The sequence below is a fragment of the Symphalangus syndactylus genome, chromosome 2, assembly GCF_028878055.3.
Source record: "Symphalangus syndactylus isolate Jambi chromosome 2, NHGRI_mSymSyn1-v2.1_pri, whole genome shotgun sequence".
Taxonomy (NCBI): domain Eukaryota; kingdom Metazoa; phylum Chordata; class Mammalia; order Primates; family Hylobatidae; genus Symphalangus; species Symphalangus syndactylus.
The window spans coordinates 144,561,897-144,583,355 of record NC_072424.2 but is presented as its reverse complement, the minus strand read 5'-3'; the positions used below and the strand labels follow the sequence as shown (position 1 = coordinate 144,583,355).

The following is a 21,459-nucleotide window of genomic DNA, read 5'->3' as shown; positions in this document are numbered from 1 at the left end:
ATTTTTTTGTTTTCCAAAATCTTTTAGTGTATTTGATCAAATAAAGCATCACATTCTTCTCCAGACTGATGCCCTGAGGATCCTGTATGAGGAGCAAGTATCCAGACCATCACCCAAGCTCCAGTGCAGGGAGCGAGTATGAAATCCCTTACTATACACTTAGGGGAAAAGTGGGCTTCCTAAAACCATAAAGTCAATGCTTTCAAGAAAGGAAGTCTGTGTCGCTAAGCATAAACATGGTCAATATACCAGCATTCTGGAAAATTAATGAGTAAAAACAGTCCCATTCCTGTCAGACTAGGGGATCAAAGAAGTTACATTTTTGAAAGAAAAGTTTCAGGGGCCTTGGCGTGCTCACCTGCGGCAGTGCTCTGATCCACTCCCTTCAACCTCGCTCCGGGCCCCACAATCTGATGACTCCAGGTCACCAATGTGATGACCATCTGTCAATAAGATGCAGCTTCTAGCGGTCATTAAGAAAAAAGCTGTGAGCTACTAGAATTGCCCAAAAGCAAGTTCTGGATTGCCACTTCCTATTGAAAAGTAACGCCTATTTGCCCAAATGCAAATGGTTAACCACGTATATCCTGTAGGGTATTGAGTACTCGTAGGATCCCTGGAATCAAAGTCCAACCAATGGTAAAGTGAGAAGAAAAAGGGAGGCATTGTAGCTCCCCAGAGAAAGACAGCCTTTGCGTGGTTTTCCATTTGCAGCAAGGAGTTTGTACCCAAACGTTCATACTCCTTTACCTGGTTATCCCCTGGGAGCAAGGAGTCTCTGCAAGCCGACTGGGAAGATTTGGAATGTTTGGAAGAGGCCGTGTGAGTTAAAGAGCTGGGTCGGGAGCACTTTCGTGTGGAGTCAGTCAGTCCTGGCCCCACCCCGAAAGCTGTGCAGCCACAGAAGGGCCACTGAGCCCCGGCAAGCCTCGGTTTCCTCTTTTGAAGAGAGACCATGACAGCTCTGACCTGAGAGGGTTCCGAGAAATAGCCATGCCCATCCACGGAAGCCGAGGAGCAGTGCCTGAAGGAGAGGTGGTTCTCCGTGCATATCAGCTATTATTACCAGATACTTTGAGAGCAACACAGGAGCCCCTCAATCAAAAGCAGGCACCTCATCTTCATGTGGCACAGAGACATAATCTCTGGGTGACAATGGGGGTCACTGCCCTGTCATTAGACATATCAAGGGAAGCAGCTGACAACAAGTCACTCAGAAATTTATTCTTAGATGCAAGTGATTAAAAAATAGAAAAGAACCCTAGAATCATAAGGTTGTTCACACCTGGGTTGCTGTGAACCACATCTCAGGAAATAACAAAAGTTTTACAGACAACAGGTTCGTGATCAATTCTCAGCCAGCCTGATGGACACTCACACTTTCTCCACCTCCCAGTGCACCGTGCCTCCCCACCCCAGGCTGCCCACGAGGCTCCACTGCCCGCTGCCCAGCTCTGCTCTGTCTTGACCACACCTCACCTGGGTCTCTCCTTCCTGCAGAGCCATGAGCTCCACGTCCCCAGGCCTGAGCGAGCCTGAGAAGCCGGAGCGCACCCCTTATCGTCTCTCCGGGGAACCAGCTAGACACAGCAGGACCTGTGTCCTGCTCAGCCCCACTGGCCATTTTCCTGGGCTTGTCCAGGGTCCCCTCCAAAGACCCTGCTGGCCCCGGTGGCTCCTCCTTACTGGATAAAAGAAGGGCCTTTTCTGTTTGAAGCGCTTGCAGACCTGTGGTCATGGGGTCCTCTTGCTGCCATCATTCCTTTCCCTGCCTTACAACAATCCCTCCAAACAAAGCCTCTCCTGACTAAGTCCTGGCTGTTTTCCTCTAACAGAGCTCACAACTTCCTTCACTCTGGGTGACCTGTCCCTCCTCCATCTGAGAGAAGCCCTGGGGTGCTGCTCCCCAATAGTTCACCCCAACCCGAAACTTGCTGATTATTGGATGGCGAATAAAGCAAGACCCTCCCCTCTGCTCTTCCGACCCCTCCCCTGCTACCTCAGCTCCATCCCCTCCTCCTCATTTCTGCCATCGCCCCTGAGGCTTCTGCTTCCTGTAGAAGGGCTGCCCATAGGAGGAAGAAACAGGCCACCAGGTAACACACCCCTCCTGCGTTCTCAGGTGCCCTCTAACACTGCCCTTGGATGGTCTTGCTTAGCGTGAGGGTAAGAAAGTAAGCCCTTTTATAGATGATTAGCCCTGGCAATGCCTGACTGGAAAGAAAAGAAAGAAAACGAAAAACAGATTGGACTTTGCTGGGGACCAAAAATGAACATTAATTAAGCAGAAATGTAACGTATTGAACAAAACCGCCACGCAGATGCTGAGGGACCCAGGAGGCCCAATGACACCCCCTTCCTTGCAGAACAAAGAGACTCATGGCCACTGTGGGGGCCCCTCCAGTTAGACTGCACAGAGGCAGGGATGTGGAGGTCTCCAAGAGCGGCCTCCTCCCTGCGACACCCTCCCTGCCCCAGAGGGGAAGGTAGCGGATGGAGATTGAGACCCTGCTGCTGACTGGCTCCCAGCCTGGGCTGGTTGCCTTTACTTCGAGAGCTGAGGCGGAAGCTCCACGTGGCACTGACCTCTGCAATGCTTCTCATGTCTTTTGCCCCATATTCCTCCCGTAGTTCCAAGTCAAATCCAAATTATATGTCACCCTAAGAAAGCTGAGACCCATTTGGTTTTTATCTCTCTAAAAATGCCCCTATATTAAAGATCCTCTTAGATCTCACTCTTACTGAACCTTCCTCAAATTTAAAATCACACTGTTCATTTGCATAGACACTGTGAGGTGCATAAAAGGCGAGGAATGTGGTTTACAGTCACATGTTTCATAACAATAATTTTCCAGGCAGAAAATTCCACAATAACGTCAAAAGTTCATTCCTAAGAAAAGCCAGGGACAGTTTGGTAAATTCAGATAACAGTCATAAGGAGTTGCTTTAAAACTCACATTGAGGCATTTCTAGGAAAGCCATCTGCCTCTGGCTACAATCCTACAGAGGACACTGTGTACGGCTCAGAATGGGTCACCATGACCAGTTCTCCTTGTGATTGCCTTTAATTCACAAACAGGCTCTGCACACACTGGAGGCCACAGCACACACACTGGAAGCCATGGCACACCATGTTGTGGACATTGGTCATCTGGGTGTCAGTCATCTTTTGAAATTATCAGCAAAGTTGAAAAGATAGTAAATGTTTTGTTAAGTCCTAAAGTAACACTCTGTATAAACTTTGAGGAAGTCAATGTGGTGAGCTGGTTGGGAATTCTTGCTGAGATACCAGGCAGCAGCAGTGCACCACCTGCCGGCCACATGGGGGAGCCCCCCAGCCCAATCGAGCCTTCGGATGACATGGCTTCCACACATTCTCTGATGGTACCTGCAGTGGAGGCCCCAACTGAGAAGCACTCAGCCGAGCCCAGTTGACCCCCAGAGCCACGAGAGATTGTAAATAAATCACTGTTAAAGCCACCATGACTCAAGGTGGTAGATAACCGGGACAGTTTTCTACTCTCATGCGCACAAAACTTCTGAAGTAATGAACATGTTTTTAAAAAACAAAACAAATGAAAATAAAAGCGTCATTTGTTTGTTTTTAAAAAACCCTCCCCAGGAAAGCCTAGAGTTACCACAGGTGCTGGGAGTGGAGGGACAGGAAGAAGCTACAACAGTGACAGCCTGCAGGCAGCCACTGGCTCACACACATTGCAAAAACATAGACTACCAAGCTGAGCAGTGCTTGGATCTGTGTCATGTGGTTTGGATCTATATCTTTTTCTTCATAAAAAAGTAAAAAAAGGCTACTTAACAAATTACATCAGCAAATTCTCTAGTAGGGACAAAAACACATTTTATAGGAGGGAGTACAAGCTGTGCCAACACTTTGAATTTTGGAGTTTACAAAGATGTCAAATGGTGTATCCTTCAATGCTCACTGTATATGCTAATACATTTGAGCTAATACATTATCACAGAGTAATAATAATTACTCTGTGTTATTCTACCCCATAAAGTAGCTAGTCTGAAAATTACTCTCCCAAATAGCCAGGAGAACACCTGTTATAAATTATTTTTCAGATACAAATCATTTTTTCAGATAGTTATTATGTACAGCACACAAGCTACGGAAATAGTTAAAAGTATGCCATTTACTTCCTACCTTTTGGGAACTCATATAGTTGGAAAGTGGAGGCCTAAATACATGACAGTACAAGCAACATGTGATGTGCAGAGAGCCTGTGTGTGATGGATCAGTGAAGAAATGCCACTGGGAGCATCCAGTTCACAGGAGGGAGCGCACAGGAGCCCCTCCAGCACCAGCTTCCTGGACCTCAGGCTCTTTGTGAAAGGCTGGGACTCAGCCAGGAAGGCAACTCAGATCTGACCAGGTAGGCAGGGGAAGGGAGGCAATTCGGGGACAAACAGCATGAGCCTGGGTGGGGAGGCAGAAAGGCACCGAGGTGGATAGCAGTGAGGACGGGTGGGGGCACCAGCCCTCAGTGGGGAGCTGGGGAGGGTGGCTGCAGGACGGAAAGCTGGCGGCAATGCAAAGACACAGACGTCTGTGGGCTGTGGAGGGACGGGGAGCGAGTTTACAGTAGGGAGAAGAGCAGGGCACAGGGCAGGTGCACTCTCCTCCTGGCAGCAGCCCTGCCTGACGTCACAGAGAAGGTAAGGGAGCCGGGACCACGGGCATCCAGCATATGGGGCTGACCCTCGCCATTTCACCCATTCAGTTTCATTAATCCTCACTACAGGCCCAGGGGCCCTGGGGTTGTCATAGTCCTCCTCAAGTGACAGATGAGAAAACTGAAACTCAGAGGAAAAACGCAACTTCCTCAAGTTCATACACCAATAAGTTGAAGAGCCAATCTCAAGGCCATGTCATCCGATCCAAAAGCTCATGCCCTTCTTGGACACCTGTGAAGAGAAAATGACGTGGGGAGACGTTTTGGGAAATATCAGTAAGGAACAAGCAGAAGGGGAATCAAGATGATGCCAAATTTTACATTGGGACAGAAATAGGGGAATCAAACTGAAAGCTTACTTTTTATTTACTAATTTATTTCTACATGGAAGAACAGTTATTCTTGGAGATTCTTGACATGACTTTAGACTCATGTCAAGAATCGAAACTCACTTTTCAAGTTAACCTCTAGATGTCTGTCTCCTAATCATACATAAGGATTTTAGATTTGAAAATGATTCATGCAAAGATCGAAGACAAAGTTCATGCCTCACACAGCATTAGGTGCACAGTGACAGCTTTGTAATTATGATTATTGTTGTGGTGGTGGAGATGGGGTGGAAGTTACCACTATTGAGTCATAAACAGGGGGCTTAGCAAGAGATGCAGGAACAGTCTTGCATGGAGAGGTTGTAATTAAACTCAGAGACGCAGATGGAACCGCTGGGATGTTGGGCTCATGTTTATGAAGCAGAAGGACAGATTGAAGTTGGAAAAGTGACACTTCAAAATTGGCCAGAGGATAGGTCCTAAAATATTAGTACAGTGTCTTTAAAGAAAAAAAAAAAAAAAAAAAAAAAAAACTAGAAAAGTGCTTACAGGAAACCTGCAGAGCGAAGAATTTGAGCACTGAAAAGTGACCTGTGCGTTTCATCACTACTGTTCTCAGTGCTCTTTGAGACAAAATTTCTTTAAGAATGTCCAAGTGAAAGCTTAACTAAAGGGTTTAAGAGGGAAGAATACGTTGAGGGAATAGAGACCACAGGGATGGAAAACATTTAAGGACTGACAGGGAGACTCAAAAAAGAAAATAGAGTTATGGTAAGCAGCAAACACAGGAGAAAGATTATTTCGTTAACTGTGAAAACAAGCAGGTGACATCTTCCATTTCCCTCAACCCAGATCCCTCGAACACTCATCTGACATAAGATGCAGCTGTGGTGGGCAGAGATGCAGAGACGGTGGTGGGCAGGGATGCAGGAACTATGGTGGGCAGGGATGCGGGGACGGTGGTGGGCAGAAATGCAGGGACGGTGGTGGGCAGGGATGCGGGGACCGTGGTGGGCAGGGATGCGGGGACGGTGGTGGGCAGGGATGCGGGGACCGTGGTGGGCAGGGATGCGGGGACCGTGGTGGGCAGGGATGCGGGGACGGTGGTGGGCAGGGATGCGGGGACGGTGGTGGGGAGGGATAAAGAGGCTGTGGTGGTCGGAGATGCAGCAGTATTCTTGGACACTTTCCATCTAAGCACCCTGAACTCTGGTGTTCTAAGAAGGCTTTGTGCTCAGCCCTCAGGAACAGCGCAGAAGTGGAGAGGAATCAGTGACGGATGATGGACAGCCCTCCCGCCACAGGAGGATGACAGGAGTCACCCTCCAGCCACCGCGGGAGGGGAGGGGACCCTCACCCATGGGACGGGTCAGCATCTCCTGCAGCATTATCTTCCTGGCTCTTCCTGTTGGACTCCCAGGATTAGGGGGCCAACCCTCCCAGTTTTCCAGAGACTTCCTGGAAAGTGGAAACGTCTGTGCTAAAATCAGGACAGTGCTGCCACAGCAGGAAGGCCAGCCACTCTGGGCCTAAGGGAAGTGCAGGCGTCCGGGATTGGGAGGCGGTCGCCCTCTCCTCTGCAATGGTTAGGGTACCCCTGGGTGCCTCTCTGCTGGGGGGTGGCATAGGCGGGAAGCCCAGACACCTGAGAAAGCAAGAGGCCCACTGGAAATGAGGGGCGGGGTGCAGCGGGAGGCCGAGGGGGCGGCTGTCGTCAGTATGTGAAGGGTGCCTGCAGGGAGAAAGAGCAGCTCTACTCTCAGTTGAAGCAAAAGGAAAACTTTGGCCCAAAGCCATGCAGGTGGGAGGAGGTGGCTTGGGCTGGGAGGAGGGAGGACACGTTTCCCCGCAGGGATCTGCCGCGCTGTGGGCTGAGAGGAGGCCTCGGAGAAAGGCCCAGCTGCCTCCTGTGCTGGAAAGGGTGTCAAGCCAGAAAGGTCAATTTGATCTAAAACAGAAAGCGTGGGGGTGCTGGAGAGAGAGAATTCCCAAGAGGGAGCGAGGGCGGGGAAGCCCCTGTGAAAGACTCCAGAGGCTCTGGAGAGTTCGGGAAGGAGAGGCGGCATAAGAAAGTGCTCCTTCTGGCTCCAGCACAACCTCTGGAATGTTCTCCAGAGACAGAGACACAGCCAGGAGTTCGGCATTCTCTCTCGTGATCTCTTCTGGCAGTTGGACCCTGGAGCTTTTCAAGAAAGGAGACACACGCCCATCCACGCCTGCTGGTGTGCTCCCTCCTGGTGGCAGCTACGGCTTCAGAAATGAATTCCACGTAGCCAGTAGTCATTCTCTTTATAACGCCTGTGGACCTTTGAACTAGGAGGAAAATGGGGAGCTTTTCATAGCATTCCCTTTGAAAAATCTTCTTTGAGGTCTCAAATTTAAACTTCCAACCCTGACCATGACATTTTAGATACAGCCTCAGTTTTGCAAAATTTTAGCAATAAAAGTGAGAAACTGACACCAGTATGAGAAGAGACATGAAAATCATAATGGTGTTTGTATAAGGAGGTAGAAATATAAGAAATGTAATTATTAAAAATTTCTCTTTGTGCTTTCATTTAATAACAAAATAAGTTGGTTGCATAATGAAACAGAATTTCTAAGAAAAGCAAAAGGACTAATTATAGTGACTATTATGGATATCACTAATTTTCACTGCTGGAAAAATAACACCTTCTAGACGTTTCCAGATAAACTATTGTGTGAGTGCTGCCATAGCCACAATTTCTTTCTGTGTTAGTTTCCAGAACAGTGACAATACTATTTTGCTTCAAGTCAGATACAAAAAATGGGAAAAGGACACTAGATGTTTGGACAAGGCACCCTGCTTAAACATCAGGAATGTGGAAAAAGAGGTACTGTTGAACCAACAAGATTTTTATGATTAATGAAATAGCTCTCAGCAGCTCTAAAACCGACTTCCAGCGGAATCAGGTTTCCTCTGACTTACTTAAAAATCTCGCAATCGTATTCCACAAAGGCATGACTGACTGCCAGAAAGGACAGGTCCGCTCACAGAATGAGGACCACAGAAAGCCTCTCTCGCCGTTCTGCAACATCTAAAGGGCACTGGGTGCTGGGTCTGGCTGGCACACTCTCTGACCCACCAGCCAACTGCGGGGTGGACCAGTAAGACCCCCACCCAGTGTCTGAGGAGCGGGCAGCACAGCCCCCATTAGCCCGCCGCTGTCTTGGCGATGTAGTATGTGGGAGGAGACAGGTTCTTTACAGAACCTGAAAAGACTCATTCTGACAAAAAGACCAAAGGAAAATGACTGATTTTATTACATAGTCATTTAATTACACTCACAGGTCTGATTTTTTGAGATTTACTAAAACATCCGTTTGTCCACCGGAAAGAAATCTGAAAGGCACACTCTTTTTAGGTTGGGGATCTCCTAGCAAATGATCTTGCCATTGGATAATCACACAGATTTATGTGTCTAAAGCCTCCTCCCTTGGATCTGTGAAGACATCCTCACCTCAGGTCCTCATTGGATGCAGAGCTAAGGACGGGGCCTCCCCTGAGATTTACAGCACTGCTTGGTGACCCAGATTCAGAGTGCTAATTTCCATTTCTGTCTGCTGGGAACAGCCCCACTGACTTATAAACTGCTACAGAAATGAAAAAGGGTGACGTGTGCACGGTGACATCAGAGCCACAGGCTGGTTGCAGCAGCCGTCACAGCAGGCCTCGGCCAGGGGGCTCTGCATAGAGAAGGGGGACCTGCTCATCTCCGTGCCAGGGTTTGAAATTTAGGCCACTCAATGGCAGTAACCCCTCCGAAATATGAAGCGATGCCTCTGGACTGGGGTTTCCTATGGCTGGAGGAAGGGTTTCCAAGTGCACTGCGCTTATGCATTGCCTCTCCTTGGGGTTCAAATGCAAGTTCTGACTGGGTAGACCAGGGCTGGGTCCTGCGGTCCTGTGATTCTGAACTCCTCTTGAGGTCTACCACTGCTCAGAAGACCACCTGGGAGCAGGAGGGAGCTGGACCGTCTCAGCTAAGTCACGTGATTTATAACCCATCAAACCTCCATCTCCACCAGCCCCGAGGATTTCAGGCAGCTCGTGTGGCAGGAGGTGGGGACAGCACAGGGAGGATGACGTCTTCACGACATGAGCCCGATCAAGCGAAGGTGAGAAGGGAGAGGCAGAAGCTGCCGGAGAGACCTCCTACACCCAGCTCTAGGTCATGCGCGGGCTGCCGAAGGACCCTGTTTTGCATCTTGATCCTGTCTGCTGCGACACGGTTGTCAGAGCCCAGAGCCGCGTCTGTCACGGTTGTGTGACCTGGCCCCTACCCTGGTCATGGCTGGCCAGTCCACCCCACCCTGCCCTAACAACCTCTGCTCACAAGATCTCATGTCTATTTTATCCTGGAACCTCTTCCTTGCCCTGCCCTTTCTCCTTTCTTTGTTCCATTTTCCCTTTCTTCATCTATCCATCTTCTCATTCTACCCCCCAAAATAGGAGTGCTTTAAAAAGTAAAGAGAAATGCATGTCCTGCCTAGACACTCTGTTCTCTCTGACACAGTCATCTGAATGCTGAAGGATGCGCTGGATGTTTACTGTATTTTACCCAGCAACACAGAAATGTCCAACCAACATTTTGGTCTTGGGGAAGCCTATTCCAAATTAACTTTCAACTAATCATTTTAAACATTTCAAACTTTGGATCTGATGGGTGAAAATATTGCTAAGACATGTGATGAGATTTCTGGCCGTCTCCAGGGGAGCTGGGCATTGTCCAACCCTGCCTGGGCCCCATTCGTGGAGCCGCTGGGGACACGTGCTTTCTCATCTGTAGCAGCACACCAAATTCCACACTGAGACACTTCCAATACTTGGAACTACAGTATCTGCTTCCGCATTAAATGGGCCCATGTGAGGTCTACTGAGTTGCCCTCTATGTGTTTTGGGGTTCTTCCAGCCCACCTCTTGACTGCACCCGGCCGTCTGCCATTCTTCATCACTTCCAGCGTGCCTGAATCCAGCAGGTGACATTCCCACTGAATGTGCCGCTTCCAATAAGCTCTGGGCTGGGAGACCAAACAGCCCCCCTTATCAGAGCTGTGACTAAAATAAGAGCCAGTGTATCTGAATGTGCACCTGAGGGTCTCCCCTGGGAGAAAAACACACCAAGTTTGGGTGCAGGCTTTGTGGTATCTATTTTGGTGCAGAGTCTCTTTGGGTTCATTTCCTCTTTCTCAGGCTGCCTTAGAGGTTGATATTATTAGATAAGAGAGCTCCAGGTAAGTCAGGCCTTAGAGGGTTCAGATGTTTAATTAGAGAAGACACAATGCAAAATTAAAGCAAGTGCCTCTGAGATTGTCATACAAATGGAATCGCAATATTGTTAAATGACATAAATACATTCACCCACAACACAGTGAAACTGATTGTCACTGGTTTATCACTTTCACTTGGGAGACAATGCTATCACTAGAACTCCTTCTGATGCATTGCAGCATCAAGAATTCTCCTGAAGCAGACCCATCAGTGTATCCAGAGACACACATTCCAGACACATCTGTGCATTCCACGAAGCTAGCTCTGGGCTTCTCTGTGTCTCCCCCACCTCACCCCATCCCACCTTCGTCAGCACGCTGTGGCCCTTTCCTCCCTCCTGGCCTGTCCTTCTCACCTGTGATGCTGCCTGCTGCCGTTGTTCATCCCAACCTCCCTGCACAAAGCCAGCCCCTCTACCGAGCCTCGTTCATGTTAGATCCACCAGCACCCCCTGTTCCGCAGCAGCCACAGCCCCCAGAGTGAGAAGTTTGGGAGACATGTTCCATTTTGGTTTGTGGGATCTGCATTTCTTCCTTATAGTTATGGCTCATAGAGATGACTGCTCTTTCAAAGGTGGTTGTGGTCTATTAGAGCGTTTCCAATGTCCCTGTACTTCTTTCTCGAGTGCTAGTCAAAAGCGACTTGCAGATGGTATGGAATGTCTTTGTGAGATAGAAAGAACACAGACTAGGATCAGAAAAATCTGCCTCCCAACCCTCCATGGCCATCTTCTGGCTGTGTGACTTTACCCCCCTAACTCTTTAAAATAGCCCCACACCTACCTGCCAGGATTGTCTTCAGAATTACATAAAATAACACATACCAAAGTCTAGAATAGAGCATGTCACATAATAGACTCAACAAAGGTCAGCATCTCTTCTTTCTTTTTGGCATGACTAAAGTAGCCTAAATAAATAAGTACTTGCAATGCATGACTTGATAACATAAACTTTTGTAATATTCTATTACTTCCAAAGCATAAAACAATTATTGAGACAAAAGAAATACAATATTTTCTAAGTTCCAAGACAAAAAATAACTTACCAATAAAGAAGGAGCTGTCTGTTCCACAAACCAGCAGCCACAGTTTTTTCTCTTAAATGTCAGACTTTGAAAAGGTTGGGATTTCTGTTCACCAGCATATACACGTGGGCCCTCTCTTACTGATGACCACAGAGTCCTGGGGACCTTCCTGTGCTCCCAGCCCAGCTCTCCTCTCTGGCCACACTGCTGCCTCCTTCACCCATACACTGGGTGGTGTGCTGGGCTGCACTCCTTACCACAAGTTTTATTCCTCAGCACACACTTCAGATCACAGAAAGGAGACAAATAAGGTGGAGGAAGGAAGATGGGTTGATGTAACTAGGTCACTTGGTAATTTCAATTTCAGATGTAAATTTTTCTTTGTTTCAGAATTATTGATCTGTGGAATATTTCCTGATTCTTCTTGGAAATTACAAATTAATTCAAATGATTGTAAAGTTCTCTGAAAGGCTCTACAGGTTTCTTAAGAGAATAAAAAAACCTGAAAATACCATCTGACATATGCTTTATGAATAAAGACACAGTGATTAGAGAATCAGTATCTCACCAATATCCCACTGCAGGTCAGTGGCAGCCACAAAAGAAGGCATACCCCAAGCGTAAAGGAGAAATTCCACCCTCAAAATACTTATGTTGTTTTGTTAGCCATTTTCTACAATCTGTGGCCACATGTCACAACTTGGCCAATTTGAGGACGCAGAAACCCCTGAGTTTCCATACTCCCAAGGCAACTGTCAGCCCTCAGTTTAAGAACAACCTCATAATTTGAGGGGAAATCTAGGTTACCTTCTCCACCTAGGTCTATAATAAACAAGCTACAAATCCCCTGAGGAAAGTCCAAAATTGTTGCTTGATAGGAAACGCCAACGACTTCTGCAGGGACAGAAGTGAGAGTCTACAACTCTAGTTCATCCACCCCTCTCCTTCCTTTTTCAAATGATTATAAATAGCATTGTTAAATGTTAATTAATGCATGTGTAATACAATTTAGAAAGTACTTTTCATGTTTATTATTTCATTTAATCCTGACAAACAATTTTGGGAAAATGGACATTGTGACCTTCATTTTGTAGATGGAAAGAAACCAGCACAGAACGCGTTGAGTAACTTCCCAAGGATGTATGAGCCAGGAGTAGTGAATTCAGAAAATAAGCCCTAGGTTTTCCACGTCCTCTTTGTACCACGCGGCAATTCAGCGGTTCCTCCAGTTAACATTTCCTGATGCCCACTGCGTGCTGGGCACTGCTCCAGGCACAAGGGATACGGCAGTGACTAAAGCAAGTAAAAGGCTTGGCCTCCTGGGGTTTCCATTCTAGTCATGGAACACAGGTAACAACCAAAAAAAAAAAAAATGAATGAAAAGATACGTAGTATAGAAGTTGGCCAATACCATGGAGAAAAATCAAGCAGGGAAGTGGGTGGGGATTGTTGAGGCAGTTGCAATTTCAATGAGGGTGAACAGGGGAGGTTTCACTGAGAATGTGGCATTTAAATAGAGCCCTAGAAGAGGGGAAGGAGTGAGCCACGTGTGTACCTGGAGGAAAAGTACCTTGGGTGAAGTCCTCGATGCAGAATTTGCCTGACATGTTCAAAGCAATGAAGGAGCTCAGTGAGGGTGAGGTGAGCCAGGGAGGGATAAGAGCTGCAGTCAGAGGTGAGGGGCCGGTCGCAGGGCCTCACAGTCCACCGCAGTGACTTTGCCTCCTCCAGGGGAGACGGGATGTTACTAGGACTTCGGAGTGACATTATCTGACTTCCATTCTAAGATCACTTTGGCAGCAGTGTTGAAAATGGATTCAAGGGATTCCACGCAGAATTAAGAAGACCACCCGGGTAAGATATGAGGGGAATATTTTGGAAACAAAGTCAACAGGATTTACTGGCAGACTGGATGTGAGATTTGACAAAAGGACAGGCACAGAGGATGGGTCCAGGTGTCTGGCCTGTGCAGTGAAAGCTGCTCATTCAATGCGATGGGAATATGAGGAGGAGGTGGGTCTGGGGTGGGAGGGAGTGTTCACAGGAAGCCGGTTAGGAAATTGAGACATTATTTTTTTTTTTTTGAGACGGAGTCTCACTCTGTCGCCCAGGCTGGAGTGCAGTGGCGCAATCTCGGCTCACTGCAAGCTCCGCCTCCCGGGTTCACGCCATTCTCCTGCCTCAGCCTCTCTGAGTAGCTGGGACTACAGGCGCCCGCCACCATGCCCGGCTAATTTTTTTGTATTTTTAGTAGAGACGGGGTTTCACCGTGGTCTCAATCTCCTGACCTCGTGATTTGCCCGCCTCGGCCTCCCAAAGTGCTGGGATTACAAGCGTGAGCCACCGCGCCCGGCCGGAAATTGAGACATTAAAGCAGCCACTAGAACATCCTGGTGCATATTCATAAGAGCCAAGACATGGAACCAACTGACATGTGCATCGGCAGAGGAATGGGTAAGGAAAATGTGCTGTCTATACCCGTGGAATGCTACCCAGCCAGGAAGCAGAAGGAACTCCTGGCATGCTCCGCAGGATGGGTGGAACTGGAGGACGTTACGCTAAGTTAAGCCAGGGAGAGAAAGTTAAACACCGCATGTTCTCACTCGTGTGTGGAAGCTAAAAAACAGTGGATCTCATAGAAGCAAAAAGTAGAACAGAGGATGCTAGAGGCTGGGAAGGGGAGGGGGAAGAGGATAGGGACGGTTTTGTGAAAGGACACAAGATCACAGCTAGACAGGAGGAATAAGTCCTCATGTTCCATGCCACTACAGGATGACCAGAGTTTATATCATATCACTGCAAATGGCCAGACGGAGGATATTGAACTTTCCCAACACGAAGAAATGATAAATGTTTGAGGTGACGGATATGCCAATTACCCTCCTCTAATCACTGTACATTACACCTATTGAAACATCATTATGTACACCATAAATATGTACAATTATTGTTTGTCGATTAAAAATAAAGACTAGGCCAGGCACAGTGGCTCATGCCTGTAATCCCAGCACTTTGGGAGGCTGAGGCGGGCAGATCACAAGGTCAGGAGTTCAAGACCATCCTGGCCAACATGGTGAAACCCCAGCTCTACTAAAAATAAAAAAATTAGCCGGGGGTGGTGGCATGAGCCTATAGTCCCAGCTACTCAGGAGGCTGAGGCAGGAGAATTGCTTGAACCTGGGAGGTGGAGACTGCAATGAGCTGAGATTGCGCCACTACACTCCAGCCTGAGTGACAGAGTGAGACTGTGTCAAAAAATAAATAAATAAACAAAATAAAGAATCAAAAAGAAGATTCCAGTGCAGATATCTGGTGTCCTCAGTGAGAAATGGAGTTGAGGGTGGAGCTCAGGCAGGAGGTGTGCACTGAGGAGCCACCAGCCTGTAGACGGATGAGGTCACCGAGGCAGCGAGAGCAGACGGCCGAGAGGAGCAGGCGCCTCCAGATGGAGAGAACGTCCGGCTATGTCAATGCTGCTGACCACAAGCAGCACAAAACTGAAAATTGACCACTGTATGTAGCAACTTGGAGATCATTGTGGTCTCGGAGTAAGATCAAGCTGCGGAGCCCCCACCCGGCAGACCTAGAGGACTTGGAGAACCCCCAAAGTGGGCACATCTGGGCCCCGCCCCACCTGACACACATCTGGCAACCAGATGAGCTCCTCGTGCCACGTGGGGTCGCACTCGATGGCGTGGAGTGGTGTGGGAGGATACCTGGCTGGGAGAGGGATAAACACAGGAGAGAATGCAAACATTTATTCCAGGGAGGCTGTGTGAAGAGAAACAGACAAGGGTCTCAGCTGGAGATGACATTGGAGCAAAACATATTTTGTTTAAGATTGGGCCATATTGGTAAGAAAGACCCCATAAAGAGGAAAATGCTGACTGTGAAGGAAAGAGAAGGGAGAAGTGTCTGTCGAGTAGACAAAGGGGCAGGCACTCAGTGCACCCCCTGGAGAAGGGGCTGTGTCAGGGATGGGGCTGGTCTCCCTCGTGGCAGGTGAGGAGGCAGAGCCCGGGGTCACAGAGGCTGGGAGACAGGTGGGTGCGTTGGTGAGCGGCCATGGGGGCTGTCTTCTGATTGTTCCTATCTTCTTAGGGAAATAGGAAACCAAGGCATCCACTGAGGGGGAAGATAGAAAAGAGGCATCCTAGTTTTAAGAAAAAAGGAAAAGGAATAAATCAGCCATCCAGGAAGAGAGAGAAGCAAGGGGCTAGAGAACTCTAACTGCCCAGTCAGCAGCCATAAACTTAAAATGAAGCAGTCACCACGATGTTCTCGTCTCTTTTCAGACACATTCAGTTATGTAGGTGCAGTAGCTGAGTAGGAGGAGAGGTGAATTCAACAAGGGCTGTGGTTTAGCCAACTGAGTAAGACAGAGAAGGGGCTGGGGACTGAGGGCGGGACGATACATATATTGCATTGCCTTCTAACCCTCCAAGGATTACTCGGTCTCCAGAACATTCTAGTGGTGGCCCAATGACAGATTAGTTAAAAGGCAGCGAGATGCTCCCCATCTGGTTTCAGACATGGGGTTTATCCAACCCAGGGCATTGTCTCTAACTTGGTTCCAAGGACTGTGTCAGGATGGGATGTCATTGTCCTTGATGTCAACTACAAATGTAAGAACACTGTTCATCAAAACCTTTGCTTCCTTTAAAAATTGATGGTGGCTTTTAACACCATAATTTATTTAAATTTTCCATTATATTTGTTAATTTTCCCCTGCCACTTCTCAGGAAAATTAATTATGAAATTTTATTAGGTTGGTGTGAACATAATTGAGTTTTTTGCTATTAAAAGTAATGGCAAAAACAGCAATTACATTTGCACCAACCTAATACTATCATCTATGAATGCAGCACTTCATTCCTTTTAACCCCCACTTACTTTACTCACACACCAAGTCCATTCTAATACTCTGATATTTAGTCACACAGTCACTATAGTGACTAAAGCCCACACTCAGTATAGTCAGAGCCCAGATAATAACCAGTGCTGCCAGTCTCTGCCTCTTTACCAAGTACTATATTTGTGGAAAAGTGAAAATGGTAAACAAAAACTAACAAGTTTCTTGGGTATCCTTGGGTGGTACAATAAATAAGGGAAGTAATTGTGGGCTTATCTGTTCTTATTGATAAGGATTATCTGCTAATGGATGCTTTTGAATCTGCTAATGTAGGCCCACAGGTCAATCTAGGCTGGAGTTGGGGAGATATTACTGGCATAATATAATAACAGGAATTTAGAGGTAGAAATTTCTCATATTTAGTTTCAGGTCGTCCTGGCCTTTGCTACAACATAGCCAGCCCTCCACCATCCCCACACATTAAGTAAAAGTCTATTGCATGATTTAGACATACGCTACCGGGGCTTTACAGGAGTGAATTTCATAATCAGGCACCGCAAGTGGAAAGAGAAGTGTGGCTTAGGGGCCAAGAGCGATGCTAGAAACTGGGGAAGAGCAGCACGCAAGCAGCAAACACCAGGTATCAGATATCCCCAAGCTCCAAGCTCCACACTAATGCGTGAGACCTCATTTCTCTAGAAATGTGTCTTTCCATGCTCCACATCCCAGTGAGAGCTTCTGAAGCTCTCCCAGTAAGTGTGAAGTTGGAGGGAGGTGTTCAGCTCTTCTCCTTATACTGGCTCACTGGACTTTTTACCAACTGGGATAATTTAGTCATCTGTGTCCATGGAAAGGAAGAGTGCTAGTCAAGAGGCAGCCTCTCAGACATCACACTGGTCACTACAGGGAAGCTTTCATTGCTGAGAAAACAGGATTAGAAAGTTGTGTTGTTTTGAAAAGACACACGTGGGTCAGAGGGTGGGAAATAAATCCTCTAGCCTCAAAGGGGCCTGTGTTCTTGGAGTTGTTCCTGCAGATCCAGGCATCTAGAATTGAAATTCCTTACTATTAAGGAGAAGGCTGAACTCTTTCAAGGCTTCTTTGGATTTTTTTAAATTTTTTTATTTTTTTTTAGAGACAGGGTCTCACCATGTTGTCCAGGTTGGTCTTGAACTCCTGAGCTCAAGTGATACTTCTGGGATTTTAGGTGTGAGCCACTGCACCCAGCCCTTCTTTGTATTTTTAAGCAACATATTTGATTATCTTATTCAAACCATTTACTGGATGACTTGAAAAGATGCCAGCTTTCTGTGAGTCTGAGGACAAGATGAGAATTTCCAGAGTGGCCCAGGCTAGATAACCCTTCTCCCAGGCTCTGATGACCAGAGGTGCTGTGAGCCCCAAGTGGCTTCTGTGGATCAGGATCCCTAGAATGAGACTATAGGGCACTAGGGGGAAACATCAAAAAGAGACTAAGGAGGCCCCAATTAGGAAACCATAGAGCAGGTCCCTGGATCTGGGGGTCAAGCTATTGTTGGTATTTATAGCCTGTCCACTGAAGACCAAACATGCGTGAGCCTGAGTTGCTGGTCATGCACAGCGTGCCCAAGGTATTACATGACCCATGTGGTCTTAAAGTCGGGCACACGTAACCCCCACTTCATCATCAATTAAGTAGCATATTCAGGCCTGCACTTGAGCAGGCCTGGAAGCATCGGTTGCATACACAGTTTGCTCACACTTCCAGCATGTTTAGCTCTATCTCAACCCAAGCCCATGGCTCCATGGGGATTTTCTGTGCAAATTGATGAGGATGAGAAGACTTGGCCTCATAGAGTTCACAGTGCACTGTGCTGGCCCAAGCTGGAAGTGGACACATAGCCCAGTTCAGACCATTCTAAGGTACAATAGAAGAGAAAGATCACCTCGGGGAAGATGAGCACACATGATGGTTGGCCTGCCAGGGCCTCCCGTGAGAACCTCAGTTCATATCTGCTCAGGGTCAGTGGCTTCACCAGAGAGATGCTCAGGATGGGGAACGAGTGTCAGGGAGGTTGGAGAAGGGTGTGTGTGGATGGACTGCTGCTCTTCAAATGGGTCCAACACAAAAAAATCATCCCATGCAATGCCCTCCAGGAGAGGCCCACTACAGAATCACTGGAACAGCAGGCTCTGCTCCAACCGTGCCAGCTGGCACCTATTGCTAGCCATGCCAGCGGGCAAGGCCGGGGATTCAGTTATGATTGGGCTTCCCTTCACCAAGATTGACTAACACCTTTGCTCAGCTTGCCAAACCTGAGCCCCTGCTGTGGTACTGCAACGTGGGAAACACCAGACAGCTGCCTGGAGTCAGGCCGACTACATGGGCTTCTTCCAGCACGGAAGGGCAGATCTCTGCTCTCACTACAATAGACCCTTATTCTGAGTTCGGATTTGCTTTTCCTGCCTGTTGTGCCTCTGCTCATCTCAGCAGAGTCCCTGAATGCCGTGATGACCGCGATGATATCCCATTGAATGTAACTTCCAAGAAATCCAGCTCCCCATGAAAGGGGCAAAGCCATGTGGTGATAGCCAGCAGGCTTATCCCATCCTCATCAAGTCCAAGCGATTGGCATTAAAGAATGCTGGAATCAACTATGGAAGACTTATTTATAGGATTAACTGGGGCACAGCACGTTGAAATGTTATGATGCAGTCTGTATCACACACAAATGCTCCAAGTCAATATCCATGGCTAGAATTCATGGTTCCAGGAACTAGAAGAGGGTAATTCTTCATGAAATTACATCTGCTAAAACATCCTCAAAATTGCTGCATCCCATTACTGAATCTCTGGGGTCTCCAAGGCTGTAGTTCCCAAGGCAGAGTCCTTCCACCTGGAACACCATCGTGCTTCCAACAAGTCTGGAGCTGAGGCTGCCACTGAGGTGCCCACTGAGGCTGCCCACGCTGCTCTGCAAAGGCCCCGTGCAGGGTCACTCTGCAGGCTGAGGGACTTGCCCTTGGCTGCCATGGAGAAAATTGGGTTTCTCTACAAAGTGGAGCCAGAAGCAATATGAGTAGATGTTTTGGTGGGGAAGATCCCTGGAGGCACTGCCATGTGCAATGGAAAAGGTGAATGGAAGATGATTAGAACAGAATTATTATGGGCTGAATGTGCCCTCCGCCCAAAAGATGTTAAGGTCCTGACCCCCAGTATCTGTGCATGTGTCCTTACTTGGAAATAGGGTCTTTGCAGATGATCAGGTTAAAATGACATCATGAGTGTAGTCCTAATATCCAATATGACTGGTGTCCTTGAAAGAAAAGAAAATTTGGATACAGATACACAAACACACATTTGGGGAAGTCAGCAAGCTGCAAGCCTAAGAGAGGGGCCTGGAACAGATCCTTGCCCCGTGGCCTTAGCAGGAACCAGCCCTGCTGACATCTGGACCTCAGAGGCCTGGCCTCCCAAACTGAGATAATAAATGTCTGTTGCTTAAGCTGCCCAATCTGGGGTACACTGTTATGACATTCGTCTGTTCAGGCTGCTATAACAAGGTACCTTTGACCGTGTGGCTTACGAACAGCAGAGGTTCAGCCTTCACAGTTCTGGGGCCTGGAAGTCCGAGATCAAGGTGCTGCAGACTGGGTGCCTGGTGAGGGCCACTTCCTGGTTTATAGATAGCACCTTCTCCCTGTGACCGCACATGGTGGAAGGGATGAGCCGACTCTCTTGAGCCTCCTTTATAAAGGCCCCAATCCCATTAATGAGGCTCCGCCCCCATGAGCTAATCACCTCCTGCACTTCCCACTTTCTAATACCATCAAGCCTTGGGGGAGAGGGCTTCAACATACGAATTTTGGGGAACACATTCAGCCCACAGCACTCACACAGACAGGACTCAGAGAACCAGAGAATCAAAGTTTGGCTCTCCACCTAGTAAAGAAGCTTGACCTCCTGAGAGGCTAGTTGAGGGCAAGGGAAACAGAAACTCATCTGCAACCACAGAAACATAGAGATACCCCACACTTCCTTGTTGGGAGTCAGAGTGCAGGTGCACCGGCCCTGATTGTCCAAGCACAGCTCCTGTTTGGCAAATGGTGAGCGGCCCTCACTCCTTCCCTTAGGGATGGACTAAAGGACTGAGAAGGAGGGGCAGTTGTTTCAGCAACTTATTATGACAAAAAGTAAACACACTCAGGTCCTCTTCCTGGCATACATGGATAGCAGCACCCACTCACCTCCTCCAAGGCCACCCTAATATCACTGAGGCCAGACAGCATGGTACTGCACTCCCTGCACAGATGGCTGCAGCCCCCACCCTGGAACCCTCTCCTCCCACCACCTCCAACCCTCTAGGGGAAACACTGCTCATTTGTGACTCCTTGTCCCCCTCAACGCTGACCTTGATGTCAATGTTGGCAGAAGATGTGGACATGGTGCTGAGATAAATGCAGTGATGTGGATGAGGACAAAGTGCTGCCTTCACTCTCTCATCAGGTCACGGGTCTCAACTTCATGGCCCCTAAAGCTTCACTGAGAAATCTCTGGTATGAGGCCGACTGATTAACAGGAGAAAAGGTAAATGTATTTAATGTGTATACACAGGAGCCTTCAGAATGAAAACCCAAGGATACTGGGGAAGTTGTCCATGTTTATGCTTAGGTTCAACAAAGTATGGACAGCTGTGTAGAAGGGGGATTGGACAAAAAGAGCAGGATGGAATGCTGATGGACTGAGTGGGGAACCAGGGCCTGCTGGCCTGGAAGTGCTGGAGAACGAATGCCTCACAAAGGAGCAGCCCCCACTTAATATCTGATGGGCCTTTGGTGTATAAATACCCCCACTCCCTCCCTTTGGGTGGGGAAAGTTCATGGTACATGTTCTACCCTGGCTTGGCCAGAATCCCCATGGGAAGTCAAGCCCAGGTATCCCCCCGGGAGCGTTGCTGGGCCATGCCCCTTTCATCAGGGACCCTCCTTTCCCACCCTCACCATCACTTTCCAGGACCCTGTTGATGCCTCCCAGGTAACACCCACACTCAAATGCGGGGGCTGCTGTCAGCAAACCCCAAACTAGGCAGAACTTAGGAAACTTGTAAACACTGCCTGTTCCATCCTGGGATCAACATCTGCTTTTATTGTTCTAATATGTACATTTTTTTCAATACACACACACATATGTTACAGGTAAGCCTTTTGTTTTGGCTTACTGAAATACACATTATAAAGATGCCGGTGGGATGCTGGCAGAGTGAGCAAAAGAGCCACTCGGAAATA

At 48.0% G+C, this 21,459-nt stretch overlaps 1 protein-coding gene and 1 long non-coding RNA gene across 4 annotated transcripts in view; both read right to left on the bottom strand.

Moving 5' to 3' along the window:
* CCR6 (C-C motif chemokine receptor 6) overlaps nt 1–11,699 on the bottom strand; it is a 28,269-nt gene extending 16,570 nt beyond the window's left edge. The window contains exon 1 of one of the 3 annotated variants that reach the window (XM_055269582.2): nt 11,364–11,699. The gene's annotated coding sequence lies outside the window, so the exon portion shown is untranslated. Of the gene's footprint in view, nt 1–358; nt 544–11,363 lie in introns of those variants that run through there. The other 2 variants (XM_063623758.1, XM_055269587.2) reach the window with 2 other exon arrangements.
* A 3,386-nt stretch (nt 11,700–15,085) lies between these two features.
* LOC134733583 (uncharacterized) lies at nt 15,086–20,721 on the bottom strand. Its single transcript, XR_010117201.1, has 3 exons — nt 20,586–20,721; nt 19,412–19,490; nt 15,086–15,495 (listed from the first exon to the last, which is right to left on the bottom strand). It is a non-coding gene; the product is annotated as an uncharacterized lncRNA (long non-coding RNA).
* Between the last annotated feature and the right edge of the window lie 738 nt (nt 20,722–21,459).